This window comes from Lepisosteus platostomus, chromosome 2 (genome assembly GCF_059453375.1).
Source record: "Lepisosteus platostomus isolate fLepPlt1 chromosome 2, fLepPlt1.hap1, whole genome shotgun sequence".
In the NCBI taxonomy this organism is placed as follows: domain Eukaryota; kingdom Metazoa; phylum Chordata; class Actinopteri; order Semionotiformes; family Lepisosteidae; genus Lepisosteus; species Lepisosteus platostomus.
The window spans coordinates 63,113,846-63,131,344 of NC_142612.1; the positions used below are offsets into that span (position 1 = coordinate 63,113,846).

General features: G+C 41.7%; 1 protein-coding gene across 2 annotated transcripts in view; it reads left to right on the plus strand.

The window, feature by feature from the left end:
• Positions 1-17,499, plus strand: part of ece2b (endothelin converting enzyme 2b) — a 77,464-nt gene that overhangs the window by 8,344 nt on the left and 51,621 nt on the right. The window contains exon 1 of one of the 2 annotated variants that reach the window (XM_088612325.1): positions 9,066-9,338. The exons of the other annotated variant lie outside the window; for it this stretch is intronic. The gene's annotated coding sequence lies outside the window, so the exon portion shown is untranslated. Of the gene's footprint in view, positions 1-9,065; positions 9,339-17,499 lie in introns of those variants that run through there. 2 annotated transcript variants of the gene reach the window in all.

Consider the following 17,499-nt stretch of genomic DNA (forward strand, 5'->3'; position numbering starts at 1 on the left):
GAAGCCCCTGCCTGTTTTTCTGTCGTGTATTTGTGCTGATGTAAAAAACGGAAATTTTGATAAGATCAGATTACTGTTTGTCCTGACAAATTCAATAAACAAAAGTTTACATTTAGAATAAACAGTCGCTCATTCTAATTGGCTGCAGATTGCATTTCTGTTTTTAGATCGTTTTCTTTTGTACTGTATGTGATATTAGATGTGATCTGATTGCATTCCAGCTCTAAATGTTTAGAATTGTCTATGTATGCAAAATAGCTTTTGAAGGATTGTAAAGACCAAGTAATTACATGTATGTTTCTTCAGTGTGTAGAAACATGTGCCACTCTCACATCTTGCTACACGCTGCAGAAACATACTTGTAATTCTTCTTTTAGCGAACATTCAGCCTTTCTCACTGTAGATCTGTTTCACTTAATTTTCAACATATCTTCACTCATTAATTGTGCTTTTGCTATTTAGGTGATCTGTGCTTCTCTGAGGTGAGTGAGCTTTTAAAAAATACAGGAAGCTCTTTGGGTGCTTTGTGCCCTCTGACATCTTTGGCAGTTACTGCTTTGTCACCCGTTTGGGGATGTGGGTGATAAAAATCAACCAAAGAATTTACTGTATTTCATAGACCACATGGTATGTGAGAAATGTTAAAACAAGAGAGGCCACTTGCCCTACCCTGTTTGTCTGCCTATTAGTTGCTTAATTGATCTGAGGACTTTAAAGGCCATTTCTTGAACGTTTTATGAATGATTACAAGGAATCACCTTCAATGATGTGACTGGAGAGCTTATGTCTGACCCCCACAATCCTTTACCTACAAGTCATACCTCCTCTTTTTAGTCTTTAAAGCTACACCCTCTGTGTTTCCAATTGTTTCACTGTGAGTTTTGAAGCAGACTGCTCAGTTGACTTTGCCAATCCATTTCAGGATTTGAAAATCTTGTAGTGTGGCGTCATGATGGATGTGATGGATGGTGTTACTGCCTCAGAGTTCTCACAGAGTTTTATATTAACCTCAGGCACTTGTTTGTGTGGAGTTTGCATGGTCTACACATTGGTTTGGGATTTTGCTGGGTCCTCCAATTTCTCCAAGAAAACCAGACAGGACCTGGTTCAGTCCTGACTGGACAGGCCCTGTTTCTTTTGACATTCCTTAGCATGACAAGTATTTTCCTGCATTTAAAACTATCACATACTGTTCTGGTAAATTTACTTGAGGTTTTTCCCTGTCCTTGGCTTTCTTTTTGGAGTTTTTTTCTAGACATGATACAGAGCTGCCAAGAGTTTCTCAGAGTAGGTAGGCAGAATTCAAGAGTGATTAGAGACAGAGGAGGGTTGGCGAAGAGAATATTTGAAAATCACTAAACATCTGCTAAAGAAGCTAACACAAAATGCTGGTTAATATGGGTACTCATTTAAGACAAGCGTGATTTTAATGGAGTTAAACATTTCTTAAACAATTAACTATGCCGCCGTGGATTTTGAATTATATAGAAGTGGAGAAGAGGATAAACTGTATACAACACTCACCTATTGAAAGACAGTGCAGTGCCAGTACAGTACTACCTACCCGAGGATCTGCTGCCAAACCTGTATGCTGAAATATAAGTAGAATAAGGATATGTTATTACATATGTTATTACCAAGAGTGGAAGCTACATTTTAGGTTTAGAAGATACATTTTATTTAAGGTTTATCTGGAATTGGATGGAAGAATATTGTTTTATAGAGCAATGAGATATAACACTGAGGCAGTGTGCAGTACAGAAATAAGATACAGATGCCAATTGTTCCTTTTGTATGCATGATGGAATTATGTTGCACAGATCTTTGCTACACTTTGCTTCCTCAAGACCAGCCAGGGAAAGCTGAGGCTTGGTGGTGTTGAAGGAGAAGATGGTGTTGTTCTGCCCTTGCTACTCAAACTCACTGGGTTAACTCATTCTCAGCCTTAAACAGCACTATCACCTCAGTTATTGAAATAGTATTGTGCTAAAGATATCTGCCTTATATATGCAGACAGGGAATCAAAATTTAGGTAATTATTTTGTAGTTTTGCAGACCTGGCAACCTGACCAACATGAGAAGAGGTCAAGTTAAAATGTTAACTTCCAAACATCGGGTCATAGGAAGCCATTCAGAAAGTACTACAGATATGTGTGACCACAGCTACAGACCCTAGCCCTTGACTGTGTATGTGTTTGACTGACAGGGACTTTGTTCAGCTTTCTCTGTGCTCTTGCAAGTGCAGTGACGTTCCTCTTACAAACAGAATACCTGAACAGTTTTGCACAAAAGCTTTTGTTATTGGGTGCTTTTGTTGATAGGAATTTTACTGCCCTTATTATTTAGCATTCTGCCAACTGCGCACTGCGGAGATTCTTTCGAAAGGAGAAAGCAGAGCATGAAAATGCAGCGTTGTTCAACCAAACACAAGCCGCGCGTGTAGTCAGCAGACTGGGCTCTCAAGTCTTCCTGCTGAGGATTGAGAGAGCAGGCTGCCTCTACGCAGCTCAACCCCGCCGCACAAAACAGGGTCTCCTCCACTGCGGCCTGCTTTCAAACTTGGAAAATGATGGAGGGGGGCGGGAAGAGTTAGAACGATGTAGGAAGAGGAAGTCGGGAGAGAAATGGTGAGAGTGGAAAAGAGAGGACAGCAGGAGGGCAAGGAGAAAGATGGTAAAGGTGGAGTGTAAGTTATAGGGAGAAAGAACAAGAAATACTGCAGGAGAGGGATAGAGGGAGATGGGTAAAAGATAGAGAAAGAGGAGACAGAGAAGAAAAAGTAAGAGGACAAGAACAGTAAAAGAGGTAGGGGGGATAGTGATAGAATATCCCTGCAGCTGTTTTGTAGATGGTGGTGGCACTGGCCCACATACAGTGCAGGCAACCTGCAGTGGAGATATCCCATGAGCACTGGTCTGGGATCTCGTGAAACCTGTCCACCAACTGCCTCTTCCAGGGCACTCCTGTGGAGATTCAGTGAGCTGGGGCTCTGGTGTGTGGAGAGACACCTGCCCCACTAGCTGATGTTCAGATAAAAAAGTGTAGGAGCATATGTGTGCATCACTGCTTCCATCCATAAAATGCATCCTTGTCAGAGGGTTTAAAATTATTTGTACTGTATATACTGTATGTGTTTACTTATTCATTTGCCCAGTGTTGAACATTCAGACTGTCTTGTGAAAGTCTTAAATGCATAAGTACCACCTTCACCAAAAATGAAAAGAACCCAAGAATTGGGTGTATTAAAAGGTTTATTGTGTGCTGGCTGAGGGATAACCTCCTGGCCATAGGATGAGGAGGCTGGGATCCCCATGCGGAATGAGGAGTGACTAAGGGGCAGCTGCAGAGGTGGAGATGGGTTGGAGGAGGGATGTAAAAATCATATTTATAATGTTTAGGTGAAGAAATGAGGTCAGGATTGATTAAGAATTACCAACAGCTGAGGCTGATTGTTCTCGGCTGTTGTTATCCCTCCCAAGCCTTTTTTTGTTGCTTCAGTTGTTACATAAACTGTGGGGGTGAAATGCAATATCACTGACATCATCAATATCATCTCATTGTCATGATATTTAATTGAAATTATGTCTTGTTTCTTGCTTCTTGTTTTTCCTTTAAACATTCAGCTGTGTGATTATTTTGCCGCCTCCCACACAATCAGCGGTTCATGACATGGTGATATTATGTGTGTTGCGTAATATCAGTTGCATTCAGCTTCTGAAAAAAATGAGTTTGTTACTTGGAGGATGGGGATGAGCTGAGGCTTTTTAGTCTGGAGAGCAAATGGGACATTATCTCAGGAATTTGGTGGTTTGTACAGAACCTATTATTTCTCCTTCAACTGCAAAATGTTTGTATTCCTTTTAGGAATTATGCAGTGAAAATCATTTTAGAAGTGTTGCTTTGAAAAGAATATTGGTATGTCATTTCCCGCATTAGGTTTCTTAGCCCTGTCAGTATGAGTGCTCTGAATCTACATGCATGAGAGAGTTCTGTGTCATTATGAGATTTTGTCACTGTTCATGTGTGAGAGCCCTGTGTCCATGTCAGACCCATGAGAATGTCATAGCCATATTAAGTTATTCTTACTGTCTGGGGCAGATGCCATTATTGGAGGTGAACAGTAACATAAATATACATCACAATATAATAAGTGAATAAGTGACATAATAAGTGAAAAATATTTGCAAAACCTGCATGCTTACAAAAAATAAGATTCAAAATAATTACTTAGTAAAGGGAATTTTCTTACATTAGCATACGCTGCAATGTACTGAATGTATACAAATGAATAGAAAATTATTGTAATTCCCCAACATTTATATATATATGCAGAATTACAACAATATAAGGGTGGCATGGTGGTATGTCATAGCTCTTGGTTTTGGGTTCAATTCTGAACTGGGGCTCCATTTGTGTGGAATTTAAATGTTCTACTCAGGCTGAATGAAATGTCTAAATTGTCCCAGTGTGCTTTTGTGTGTGATGGACTGGCATTCTACCAGCACCATGCCTTGAGTGGTGGGTGTGCAGTAATCCCTTGATTACCACATTCTCTCTGTGTACTCTCACCACAAGTTTTGTGCTTCACACGAAGTTTCAGAAGGCTGTTCTACAACTTGTTTGCAGAATCTGTGATGGAGGCTTTGGCGTGGTATCCTGTGGTAATTGTAATCCATAAAAATCATTTAGAAGGGAATTTCACACTAGGTAATCTGTGGGTTTGCTATGAATCGTTTCCTTTTTTTATTTGCAGTTTTCCATGTTTTCCTAGCTAGTCCCTCTTTGCAGTGTGAATGGAAGTCATTAGCAGCCCTTACTTTCACACTTTTGCCCTAAAATAAAAAAAGAGAATGCGACTGTGTGTCACTGAAGGCAGCTGCTGGGAGGCTGGTAGCAGGTTCTGCGGAGGTGTGATGGTATGGATCCAGATCTCTGCCGCATGTCTCAGTAACCCCCTTCTCTCTGTCCTCCTGACAGCACAGGGAAGCAACCATTTAGAAGAGCCCCCCCCCCCCCTCCTTACATAACACCTCATTACAGATGAATGTGAATGCGCAGGGATTGCTGTCTTCTTCAAAACACTAACACATTCATTTGCTGCCCAGTGTGCAGTGTCAGGCCTCCGGACTTCACAGTGCCCTGCAGTCGGGGCCTTGTGACGGGCAGTGTCACAGTGCCTGACAGGGACATGCCTGATAAAGCACCCAGGTCCCATTCTGCTGCAGGTGAGGCATACAATAATCCCAGACACCAGTGTTTGAACGCTTCATATGCAACAGTATTAGGCACCAATTTGTTTGCGTCCATTAAACACTGCTTCTTTAAATACAGTCATTAATCATTGATGTAATTTTTTTGAACAGATGTTTTCATCCAAATTGATTTTTTCATCCAAATGTGTACTAGCTTGAGTAAAGACTCCCAGGTGAGTAAATACATTTTATACAAGGGGTCCTAGCATGATTGTCTGCTGCTTTACTTCCAAAAAAGGCAAGCTGTTAAATTAGTACACCAGTTCTACATAATCCCCTGAGTGACATTAGTTCTGACACCCACTCCACATCGTATAGATGTGGTCGCCACATTTTAATTTTGGACAGCTAGAATAACAGAAAATCTTTTTTTCACTTTTTTTTTTGCTTTGGAGACTCGTCTGTGTTTGCTGTTTATTTGCAAATCAAGTTAAAAACTCCAGGCATTTGTGAGTGTCTGCAAGATTGCTCTGTCGCATTGTTGAAACTGACACCCCGGCTTCTTTCAAGACACAGATGGGCGAGAGCCTTCGATTATTTAGCCACTAAGTACCAAACAGGCTAGTTATGTTCTTAAATCTGGAGTGTCGACATGCAACAACGAGCCAACCATGGGAATCCCACTGCGTGCCCTAACCTGCACTGGAGCAGGAGGAATAATGGGGTTGGGTCAGTGCCTCTCATGATAGCGGACTGGTCTTTGTGTGTTGTATGGTTCATGTAAAATATTTTTGCTTTATTATTTAGCAGCAGAAGGACTTGTTGTTTATTTCCCCCTTTCAGAAATGATGCCTTCAACTCTTGTTTGGGTTTACTTTTGGGAACACCCATTATTTCTGGTTGGTGTCTACTTGTTGATGAAGTCTGCTCTCCTCCCACATGCCCACCTGTTTAAATTTGTCATGATGTCAGCTTTCTGGTGCCTTCAGTGCCCCCAGGAAGTGGAGCTCTCTCTGCCCACCAACTCCCAGTGCTCACCAAGCAAATCAAACCCAAACCCTTAACCCAGTCCAGTCCATCCACAACTCCTCATTGTTGCTTTTGGAATCGTGGTCACAGACATTGCCTGGCACAAACTAGAGACATCTGGACTGTAGGGATCAGCTTGCGCTCGAAGCAATCATCCCTGATAGCTAAACCACTTGTGAGACTAGACCCTGCAAGCAGTCTTTTTGAAAAGTGGGAAAGCCCAGTGTGAAGACAAAGGAGAGTTTGACACTAATAGTAGGAAACCACAGCAAAGCAAGGAATAATGCGTGTTTCAATAAGGGATGACTATAGGCACAGTATTAGCCTTTTAACCTGGTAAACTGGTTAAAACTTGGACGAACTGTGGGAATACCATGATTAACTGTGGTAACCTTTTCCCAGAACTGGCTCGGAAGGTGCCCTTAACCTTCAGTTCTACCCCCCCATCACATTCTTTCTCACTCGCTTTCCCTCCACTTTCATTTTCCTTATTTTTTCTGCCTCCCTCTCTTCTGCAATCTGTTTCTTTCTCCCTCCATCTTTCTCCTTCTCTCACCCAGTCTTACTGCCTTCCCCTCTCTCCCTTCTCTCATTTCCATGCTTATTCAGTTGAGTCTGTTGAGAAGAGGGAGGGATGGGGAAGGTAGTCGATCTGCTTCGCTGCTCCAGCACAGGGATTGCAGCTCAAGACTGTTTCCTAACATTAAATAATAACGTAGTGGCTGTCATAGCTTTCAGCTGATTAGTAAAAAGGTAAATTCTTGTTTATTCTTTCCTTCAGAAATACTTAGGGCTGGCAGTGTTTGTTTCATGGTTGTTGAGTGTCACTGAGTCATTGTGTTTGGCAATGCAGCAGGGTGTTTCAGTGGGCTTTCTAAGGTTGATAAGTTAGTTTTGAAAAGATGTGTGGCAGATAATGAGTATTTTGTAATGTGCAACCTTCTGTGGGCAACATTATTTGTGTGCCAGTTGTAGGTGGTTCTGGTGTGTGTTAGTGTGTGTAGCAGTTTTGCAATTTGCTTTGCAGTGTGTCAGTGTTACATTAGTGTTACAGTACATCTGCTGTGTCTAAGTGTTGCATTTCACTGGGCTGTGTAGCAGTAGTCATTTGTTCAATGGTATGTTGGAAAATACACCTCACTGAGGAAGACTGATGACAAGAACATTTCCCTCTTTGAGATGGGCTTCTCTCTCATCTCAGCCTGAACAGCCTGCTCTCTCCCTTCCTTCCTTTCTCCTGGTGTCTCTGCTGTTGTTTGAATGTGTGCGCTAGATCACAACAGACTTTGTGATATAGTCTTCACAAGGGAGATGTGTGTGGCAACACTTGTCAGCGCCAGAGAGCTCCTGCCAAACACAATCTCCATGAGCAGTGTCATAAACACATCCTGGGACCACTGGAAGAAAGATTTTTTGCAAAGTAAAACACAATACTTGTATTTTACAATGTTTATATGGGGTGCATTGCACTATAGAACATACATATGTGGGGAAAAGGTAGTGCTGCAATACTACAACATTTTTGTGATCTATTCTAAAGCATTCATTCTGTGAATTATCATTATTTATTACTGTAAACCATGGAGGATTTTCTGGCACATTATCACCTGGGAGACTAAACTGGACAGATTTAACTTGAAGGGCTTATATTGACCTATAAGCATATATAATAATATATAAGAAGCACATACCTTTAGTCACTTAATACGATTTGATTGTTTCCAAAATTCACATTCTTGGGGCAGTTTCAAACAATTTAGAAATATAAGCATGTTTTAGCTCTTCCTGAGATGAAAGACGCTCTTTTGACTTGACACCTTGTCAGAGACATTTGGAAATTGACGTCAGCTGATGTTGTCTGACAGCAGAGCTAAGGATGATCGGATTCTTTGGTTCTGTGGAATATTTGTACATGTGCAGCATAAAAGACATCGCAGTGTGGTGATTGATGCTGGCGACACTGGGATGACTCAGTGACTTGTGGAAAATGGCCTAGTCTGTGACATGAACCTCCCAGTGCATTAAACACAGAAAGAAAATGTTATAAACTGTAAAGTGTGCTCTCATCAGTATTCTAACACAGCACTAACAGTATGAGAAGGACTATCTCTAGAGCCCACACTGTGTTTGTGTGAGCCAGCATTTGTCCTGGATTGCGGTTATTTTAATTTCATGAAACCTACTGTTTATACTTTTCTCTGTAGCGGTACATGGTATTAACTGTGTCCTTAACCTAAAGTGAATTTTCAGATTGCTATGAGAGTCCCCCCTCCTCCAGCTGAGTGATGAACTGATTGATATGAGCGAGCGCTGAGACTAAGCTCTGGTTCATTTGCACTGGTTCGGCTGATTACTTGGAACAGAGGATGACTGATGGTGGTGGGTGAACACTGATAAGCCTGTATGACCAGAGCATGATTTGGGCTTGCCGTTATGGGGTCACAGGAGAAGATGCGGGGCATGTGCTGTCCGGGATTGGCACGGTGGTGCTGTACAGTGGGTGCATTGTCCTGTGGAGGGCGCTGTGTGAATGTCTCAGTGCACAATGCGTAATCCAGAAACAGTGAGACACAGTTACTGCTGAGCCCCCCCAACCCCCATCTCTCTCTCCCCTCATCAGAAGAGTGTGCTCAGGAACTGGGAAGAGGGCCGGGCATTTCCTCTTTCTCTTTCAGAACTTTCTGTTCTTTATTACCCCCTCAAAAGAAAATAACGCAGCCTTGCCAAAAATGTTTACAGCCCCCCACCACCCGTTCACCATTCTGTTTCTGCTTCTTTTTCTGTTTTCTCTTCTCTTCCTCTTTCTCCCTGTCTCTTCCTTTCTCTTTCCCTCTCTTTCTTCCTGTCTGCATCCCCCCGCCCCCACCCTGCCCTCTCTGTGCTCCCCCTCACACGCCACCTCCCTTGCTTTCTTCCTCAACAACAATGTGGTTTATCAGAGCCCCTCTGAGTGCTGGCTGCCTGCTCTCGCTCCCTCCCTCTCTCTCCTGTCTTGAAGTGCTGTGCGCGCGGTGTTTATAGTCATTAAGAGACGGCAGCGCACCCGGAGAGCGAGAGTGGAGCCTTTCTCTCAGTCTCCCCTGGAGTTTCCTTACAGAGAACCGATTTCGTTTCAAGGTAAGATCCCAGCTGCTTGTCTCCTGCCTGTCTTTCTGTCCATCTCTCTGAATTGCGGGACTCCCTAGAGAGACATGTTCAGGGAACCAGAACACCAGCTCCTGTAACGGGCACAAGGTTTAAGGTTACGGTCTTGTAAGCAGATGTTGACAGCTGGAGACTTCCCGTTTGCTGGGATTTGCAGACCCAGTCATGTCTCAGAGACTCGAGATGTCCTTTTTCTTTGTGATTGCTCCTCACGGTGTTTCTGCCTTCTCACTGTATGACTTGTGGGTTGTGCTCCCCTTCAGCCATGTGCAGATGTGGGGCCACTGTCAGCCTAGTAGGTGTTGATTGTAAACTGAGAGAGGTGAAGGTTCAGTTTTCTTATGCTTCTCAGCTCCAGTCTCCAGGGGCATGCTGGCTTTTTCAAGGTTCTTAAAATGATACATTTATATCTGACCTACTCTTTTAAGATATTTATTGAGCTGGATTCTACATATTAATTATATCATAATGGTGAGCCCTGAAAAGTAGATTTAAAGGAGTCATAAGCAACATTTTTTTTGTATCTCTTGATCACACATGTATGACCTTTTCATGTTTGCAAGAAACAGGGTCCTATAATCTTACCTTCAAACTGACTGGCTTTAGCAGAGATCATCATTTATATAGTACATATCGTACTGTGCGTCTTATGGTCTTATGTTCAATAACAAAATGATGCCTAAAGATGTTCTTAAACCTAATATTTTTGTCAAAAACTGAATGCTCACACTGAAGATTTCTAAGAGTAATATAGGTCACAATGTTGACTGATGCACATTTTTTCCCATCTCAACCATTGAACTCCAACCATGTTTCAGAGTCGTTGTTGGCCTCACAGTGGCACCCCACACCAGTTTGCTCCTGGCCTGGCAGCTCAGCCTGGAGGGAGTGTGGGATAGGCAGTACCTGGGTTGTATGATGCACCTTCCATTTCCTGCTGATTGAACAGACTGGGCTCACTGGGCTATTCAGAGATATTTTGCATCTTTTTCTTGATCTGTGCTTTTCACTGCCTTTATGCCTGACTTGCTTTGAAAGTTCTTCTTGATTGAGTCTTTGTTTCAGATTCCCTACTTTACCAAAGAGCCTCAGAGAAAGGTGTTTTTATTCATGAGAACCACTATTAGTGCAAATGGAGGCTGCAGAAGTATTTGTGTGACTCATTAAGGTAATTATGTAAAAAACTATCTAAATCATTTTAAATATGTGACAGCAATGGATTGGAATATGTATGTAGTTGCATCTTCTTTCATATAATAACTTAATATATTTCATATCATCTGTACTTTTTTTTTTGCTTTGAATGCATGGAGTAGGTTGTGAATATTAACCATACATTAATTATGACATTTTAAAGCTATTTTAAAGTATCTTGAGTTTAAAGCAACAAAATGTGGAAACTGCAAATGTCTGAGTAGTTTTGCAAAGCATTATATATAAACGCCAATGGTATTTGCTATCTTCTTAAGCGTAATATGTATCGAAATACCTATTCTGTATCTATTGACCTCTCATTTGTCCTAGAAAGTGATAGTTAGAATTTCTTGTCAAGACATAATTTGCATGAGCAACTCATCTGGGTTTTTTAACGGATCTCATTTCTTAATATACCACAAACCCTAATGATGTGAAATTAAATATATAAGAGATTTTATTAAGGGAGTATATATGTAACAATAGTATGCCTAGTAAATTGTAAAATAACATAATTGGGTTTAGAGGTTATGATTCAGGTGGTATGTATGTATATATATATACTGTATATACACATCTGTACTTACTGTATGTTATATGAACTAATTATTGTTCACATTACCAATGTAGTCCCAGGGTTTGTGAGTATAAAATTATAAAGATGACCAGACACAGGCTGGATTGTTTTTTCTGCTGACACTGGATCTCTAGAGATGGAGATAGAGCATTAGCCCCAAAACAGTGTCGGCACAACTTCATCAAAAATAGGGGTGTGTTTTGGGGGAGGGTCTTATTTTGTCCACTTTGCATGCCTCCAAGTCCTCTAAAGAATGGGGATCTTTTTGACACACTGACTTTGTGATTTTGAGGAAACAGCTTATTTATTTCCACTTCCTCAGGGTTTCATAGCTTTGTTCGGATAACCCCTTAGACAGAGGAGTCCAGAGCACTTCAAAAAAGATAGCTGCTACTCTTGTTTTAGCTAAGATAGATAGATACTATATTGATCCCGTGAGGGTAATTGCAGTGCAACAGCAGCTTAACACAGTCAACACAGCAACAGTGTAACAAAATGATACAATAATACAATACAATACAATACAATGATACAATACAATACAATCAGTACAGTCAGTGAGAAGTGCACTAAGAAGAGTTGCTCACAGTCCAGAATATACAAAGAACAAAACAGAACAGTACACAAAAAGTTGTATTACACATTACAAATACAAATATAAATATATTGCACAAAAAACAGTTATAAATGGGAAAAGCCAGATGTAAGCAGAGAGTTTACTGCTTAGTCCAAAAACAGGTCAATGTCAATGTTGCCCATGCCCAGACACGAAATGGATGTGTTGTACAGTCTTATGGCAGAAAGCAAGAATGAGCAAGAGGAGTTTCAGAAATCAGTTCATTGTTAATGAAAATTCAGAGACTGGTACTGAACCTGTATTACAACACCAATAATGCTTCCAGTCCATATGGACATTTACCATGGCAACTAATGGAGTAAGGTAAAGTTTGTACCCTCATGGTGTAAACCACAGCAAGGCACAAGCATTGAAACAATGGAGTAAATGTATTGTATGGGGACAGGAAAGGCATGGCACAACAACACTGCATAGATTTTCTGGGACCGTAATAAGTGGAGAAGAAGTTCTGTGGTGTTTCAAGTAGGAGAAGTGGGAGTCTGGCTGTGTAATGGGAATCAGACTCCACAAATCCTTACCGTTCTGCAAAAACCTGCTCTGAATCAAGAAGTCCCAACAGAAAATAACTTTCACCAGCACAACAGGATACAATCTGTATTAGACTCTTACGGGAATGCACCCTCCCTATTCTTCAGTTTGCCTGATGAAAAACAAATTAAACTTTTCCTCTAGAGGGAGGAGGCTAAACAATTAATCCTCTGAAGCATTTTTCTTGGAGTACTACTTCTTTCACCACTGCTATTTCCACTACTGTTGCTATACCCCAATAACACACCCCAAAACAGCATTCAGTAGACTTTACTGACTAAAATATTGAACAGAAAGATCAGAACATTAAACTATATGACAATATTAAAATATACCGTACAATGTAAATAAAAGTTTGAGTTTTACTAACTGCAAAAGTCTTACAAAGAGGTTTGGCATTTAGGTTTGTTGCAGTTGGACCGTTTCCAGCTGATCTGTTTTTAATTTAGGATCCACAAATAATTTTGTTTTGCACACCTGATTTGGAATAGCTGATTGTGTGCATGTTTCACGTCTTGGCTCAAAGTTAAGAACCCAACAGCTGTATTAGGAGGAGAATGAGAAATTGCAGGCAGTTGCTTCCATCCCGCCCCCTTCAAGACAGATATCTTTAGTGCATCATAGGCAACAGACCCATACCTAAGGCTCAACACCAATTGGAAGGAAATATGTGTCTATCAGGCACCAGCTGGAAAGAAATATGTGTCTCTCACTAATAGTATCACATGCTTGGAAGTGTCTGGGAGGCTGCATGGGTCACTGTGTCACTGACAACCAAGACAGCCCAGGCTGACTAATCTCCTCCTTCTCTTGGCCACACTCAGTGAGTTGTGTGCTGCCAATTGGGGGCCAGTCACCTCGTGTCAGACCCAGGCTTGAACCTGCAGTTATAGGTTGCACCCAACCTGCATTTGTGTGAGAATTTTTACAGCCTGAGCCACTCAGGAAACTCGAGTGGCTTTTGAGACCACTTGAAATGATAGCCAGGAAGTTAAAAACCAGGACAAATGTTAAACAAAAAACAGTATTTAGCTTCATACCTTTTTTCAGCTGAATGGAAGCAAAGACTTTAAGGTGTCCAGGTCACTTCACGATTGGATTAAAATGGTGTCTTCATGGTTTCACCTCAGATTTTACACAGGCCACAGTACAGGACACTGAGCTTCTTATGGATTTGTGAGTGCTGGTCTTGGCCAGGATGATTAGCTTCTTCCACACTACTGGCTTAGCAAAAAACCTTTGGAACTGGTTCACAGAAACTTCCTTAACTCTGCTCCTCTGTGTGGAGTCTTATTTGGTCAAGAGTAATAATCATTTAAATAAACTCATATGAACTTCTTCAGGTGAAGAGCAGGTGGTGATGTCCCGTAAGCCCTGCACAGGGGGAACTGAGAGGCTGCAGTGAAGTACTATTTCTGTAGAGCCACAGTGATGTCGTTCCACTTCAAGCTGCTTTAAATAGCCCATGATTCTGTGGCAGCTGGACCACAGAATCAGGGGGTGGATATAATCCAAAGCTAGGGAGAGTGTGTCTTATAACTGTTATAGTACTCATCCATATGGGACCATTTGAATTTTTATTCCAAAAGTGAGCTAGAAAAAGCCACTGCAAAATGATGCCATGTGGCACGAAGAGCCCCACAATGTCATTATTGCCACAGGAAATCAGTGTGTAAGTGTATCAGGGGTGCCTTGGGGTAAAGGGTCCTACTTTTTGCACTGGGCTGCTGTTTTATTACCTCACCCTGCAGCTCCCCTTGCATCTTTACAACTTCCTGCTCTTCCTTCATCCCCCTCATCTGTGTCACTGAGGGTCATCTGTGTTTCCTGTTCCATCCTGGATTTCAGTTGCGAGCTTCTTCTGATCTCCTCTCTGCTCATAGGCCTTCTCCAGAGTTGCACATGTATTTAGGCTCATGAATCCACTAAGAATCAGTGGGAGGATTGTGATCCACAATTTTTGCAACTACCCTAACCATGTAAAAGACAACAGCAATTTTGGAGTTTAAAAAAGAACGAATCGGTTGTGACATATTTCTGTAGAATTTTACCTAAAACTCTGTTACCAAGGTTGACGTATGTTGTGCTTTCCAATTATTGGCATCTGCAGTTCAGTCTTCTTACATTCTTTTTTCTTATGGAATGGGGCTCCAAAACTCTAATATACTCAGATTTGCTCAGATGCAGTGCTGATAACAACCATACCAACAGCAAAGCGTCAGAAATAATTATATGTATTTTATGTTATGTACTTTAGATGGGTAGATGGTCTTTTTTTGAGCAATTAAGCATACACAAGTCTCTTGTTCAGTGACACTTTGTGAATTAACCGCTCCAAAGCATCAAGCCCTGGCGTCAGCCTGTCTGTCATAGTGTTCCTAGATGCTGGTGACCTATTGTGTTGGTGGGGTCAGCTCCAGACCCATGTCATCACAGAGAAAACTCGTTCCTGTTGAGCCATATCCTGCGCCCCGTGTTCAGTATTCCAGTCACTACTGCTGCCGTTTTTCCTGCATGCCATTTGTCAATGGTGCCTTTGTTACGAAGCTTCCTCTGTGCTGTTGCGCATGTTAGTGCGTGGGAAAGAAGATAAGTGATTGTGCTGTTTCAAATCGACGTGGACAAGAATGTAAGTGAGTGTGAATTGAACTCACGTGAGCAGGAAAACAGGTGTGTCAGTCTGGCCTCCAACAGAGATGTCTGTCAGCATAGGCAGAGCAAGTGGTGGGGTGTAGTGGGAATTTAAGGGCAGCTAATTGTTTTTCAATGCTGTTATCAGTGGGGAATAGGATAATAAAACTGGGTCTTTGATATTTTAAAATAGGAGTACACAGGTTTCTACAAACAGGAATTCAAGTGTGTGTGTAAATATACATGTGCATATGCTTATTACAGTATTATTTTTAATTAGTGAAAGTTGGCGAGGGTCAAAATACAAAGAATAAAGCATCGCCCTGGAAGGTCTGTCCTACAGTATATGTACTGAGGAGTAGTTAGTATTAGACACTGTGTGACCAGTGTGTGCTGTGTACAGAACAAACCCTTTCACCATAAAGAGCCCCTCAGTAGCTGCCTTTCTCTATGTCCACTTGGCATTTGGACGTCTGAAGCCCCAGGCTCTTTAAATTAAAGCCTCTCTTTCTGAAGGCACTCTTTTGTAGCTGATTTGTAATGCAGTGCATCACACTCACAAATCTCAGTCGTCTTGTTTTACTGCACAGATCAGAATGGTCACAGATGACAGAAGGTCATTTGTGCCAACATGTTTTTCTGATTCTTCTTCTCCATATATAGCTTGCCCTGGTTGAACAAACCCTCAAATTGAAATATCATTGAATCTCCATGAAAAAAAGCATATTTTAGAGTAATCAAAATGAAGTTGCATCTCTTTGGGAGATGATAAGAAACCAGTACACCTGTTGAAAAAAGATTTGAACAAACAGAAGAAAATTTCACAGGCACTCCAAACTGAAGACTCTAGAGCTCTGGAGGCAGCAACTCAACTCTTTTGAATATAGTATTCATGGGTTTCTCAGTGTGAGAGCTTCATGGTATATACATAAATCCATGTGGCAATTTATTTTCTTGCATAATATTGTAATCATTTATATAGCACAGCCATGTGATAGGATTGAGTGGGCTTTGCAAGTAGTCACCTGTGGCTGAGTGTGACAGGGCTGGCCCCAGGCTGCTCTCCAGTAGACATGTCTCCTGACAAAGCAGCTTCCATCATAACACAAGCATCAGTGCAGCAGGAAATCATTTCAGACGATTACATTCCACAGTTTCTGCTCTGATGCTTTCACTGTCTGGAAAATCATACTCTCTCCCATGAAGCTCCTTAGCTATCGATCCCATCTGCAGCCAAATGTGATTCTCTTCTTACTCTATCTGATCTCTCCCTCACTGCCTACCCCACTTTTCCCCAGTGGGAAGTCCCCACTCTGCCCATCTCCTCTACATGCCTAGGTGAGAGTCACTGAAGCACCACTGCAGAATATTCCATTATTCCACATAACCCTCATTCTAACCTTAAAACTAATATAATGTTTAATATTATTAAATCTCTGAGCACATAGTAGTGGTTCCTGTGTTGGGACTAACGTCATCATTTCATCTTCTGCCAGGGCCTGAAACAGTCAGGTCAGGCTTGTTGGAAGAGTTTTATTCCCAGTTGGAGCTCAGGTCCCACCACTGCTCAGACTCCAATGGGGTTCTGCCAGGGCTCCTGTCAGGCACAGCACAGGGAGAGAGAGGAGTGTGTGTTCAGGTGTGTGGATGAGTGTGTGATTATGTCATGATTGTCTGTCTCTCTGCCCCTCCCGCTCATTTTGAATACAGTATGTGTAAGTGAGCCTGTCAACTGTTTTCAGCCAGCCTCCATCTGTGTATTTGATCTTATGCATGTGTATTTGAGAGTGTCCGTTTCAGCGATTCTATGTGTTCACTTGAGCACACACAGCACCCATGGAGCTGGTGCCTATGGGGGGGGGGGGGGGGCTTCTGTTTAATACTGATGGATTAATACAGTAAAAATCCATGAATAGCCCAATAATGAAGATTCATATCCTAGCTAGGAGCAGCAGCTAACATTGGTTCTAGTTTTCTTGGAATATGAGCTGCGTGTAGTGAACATTTGTACCCCAGTTTTCGTACTAAAGAAGACAGATGACTGAAACATTTCTCATCTTCTTTAAGACTCTTAGCAGTATGTGCTGGTTTCATTAACAGATAATGCAAAGTTAGGAATGACTTAAGATCCTGCCTAAAACTGAATCCCCCTTGCATCCACCCCTTCACCCCTTGACAACTCAAGGGTGTTCAAGTTGCACTGCAAGCTGTTTCATACTTGGTTTGTCTTTTCACGGTTTCTGAACTAATTATTTGTTTTTCTGTTTTTGGTGTTCTTTTCCAGTTTAGTTATACAAAAGTGGTGTTTTCCTTAGAACCCAATGAATTCTTGAAATTCTTTAATAATCGGTCCTGCTGCCCTAGTTATGTTGTTTCCTAGGGAAGAGTCAGCCGCCCTCATGCTGGGCTCGTTTTGAATTCTGCTAACCTGCTGACCCCTTACTGTCATGTCGCTGTGACCCTATTGGTTTGAATATAGCTGCTGACCCCATGTTGAGCCAATCAGGCATTTTCTTAGCAATTGTACAGAACAGATTGTTTTAATTTGGGAGCATGGGATCACATGG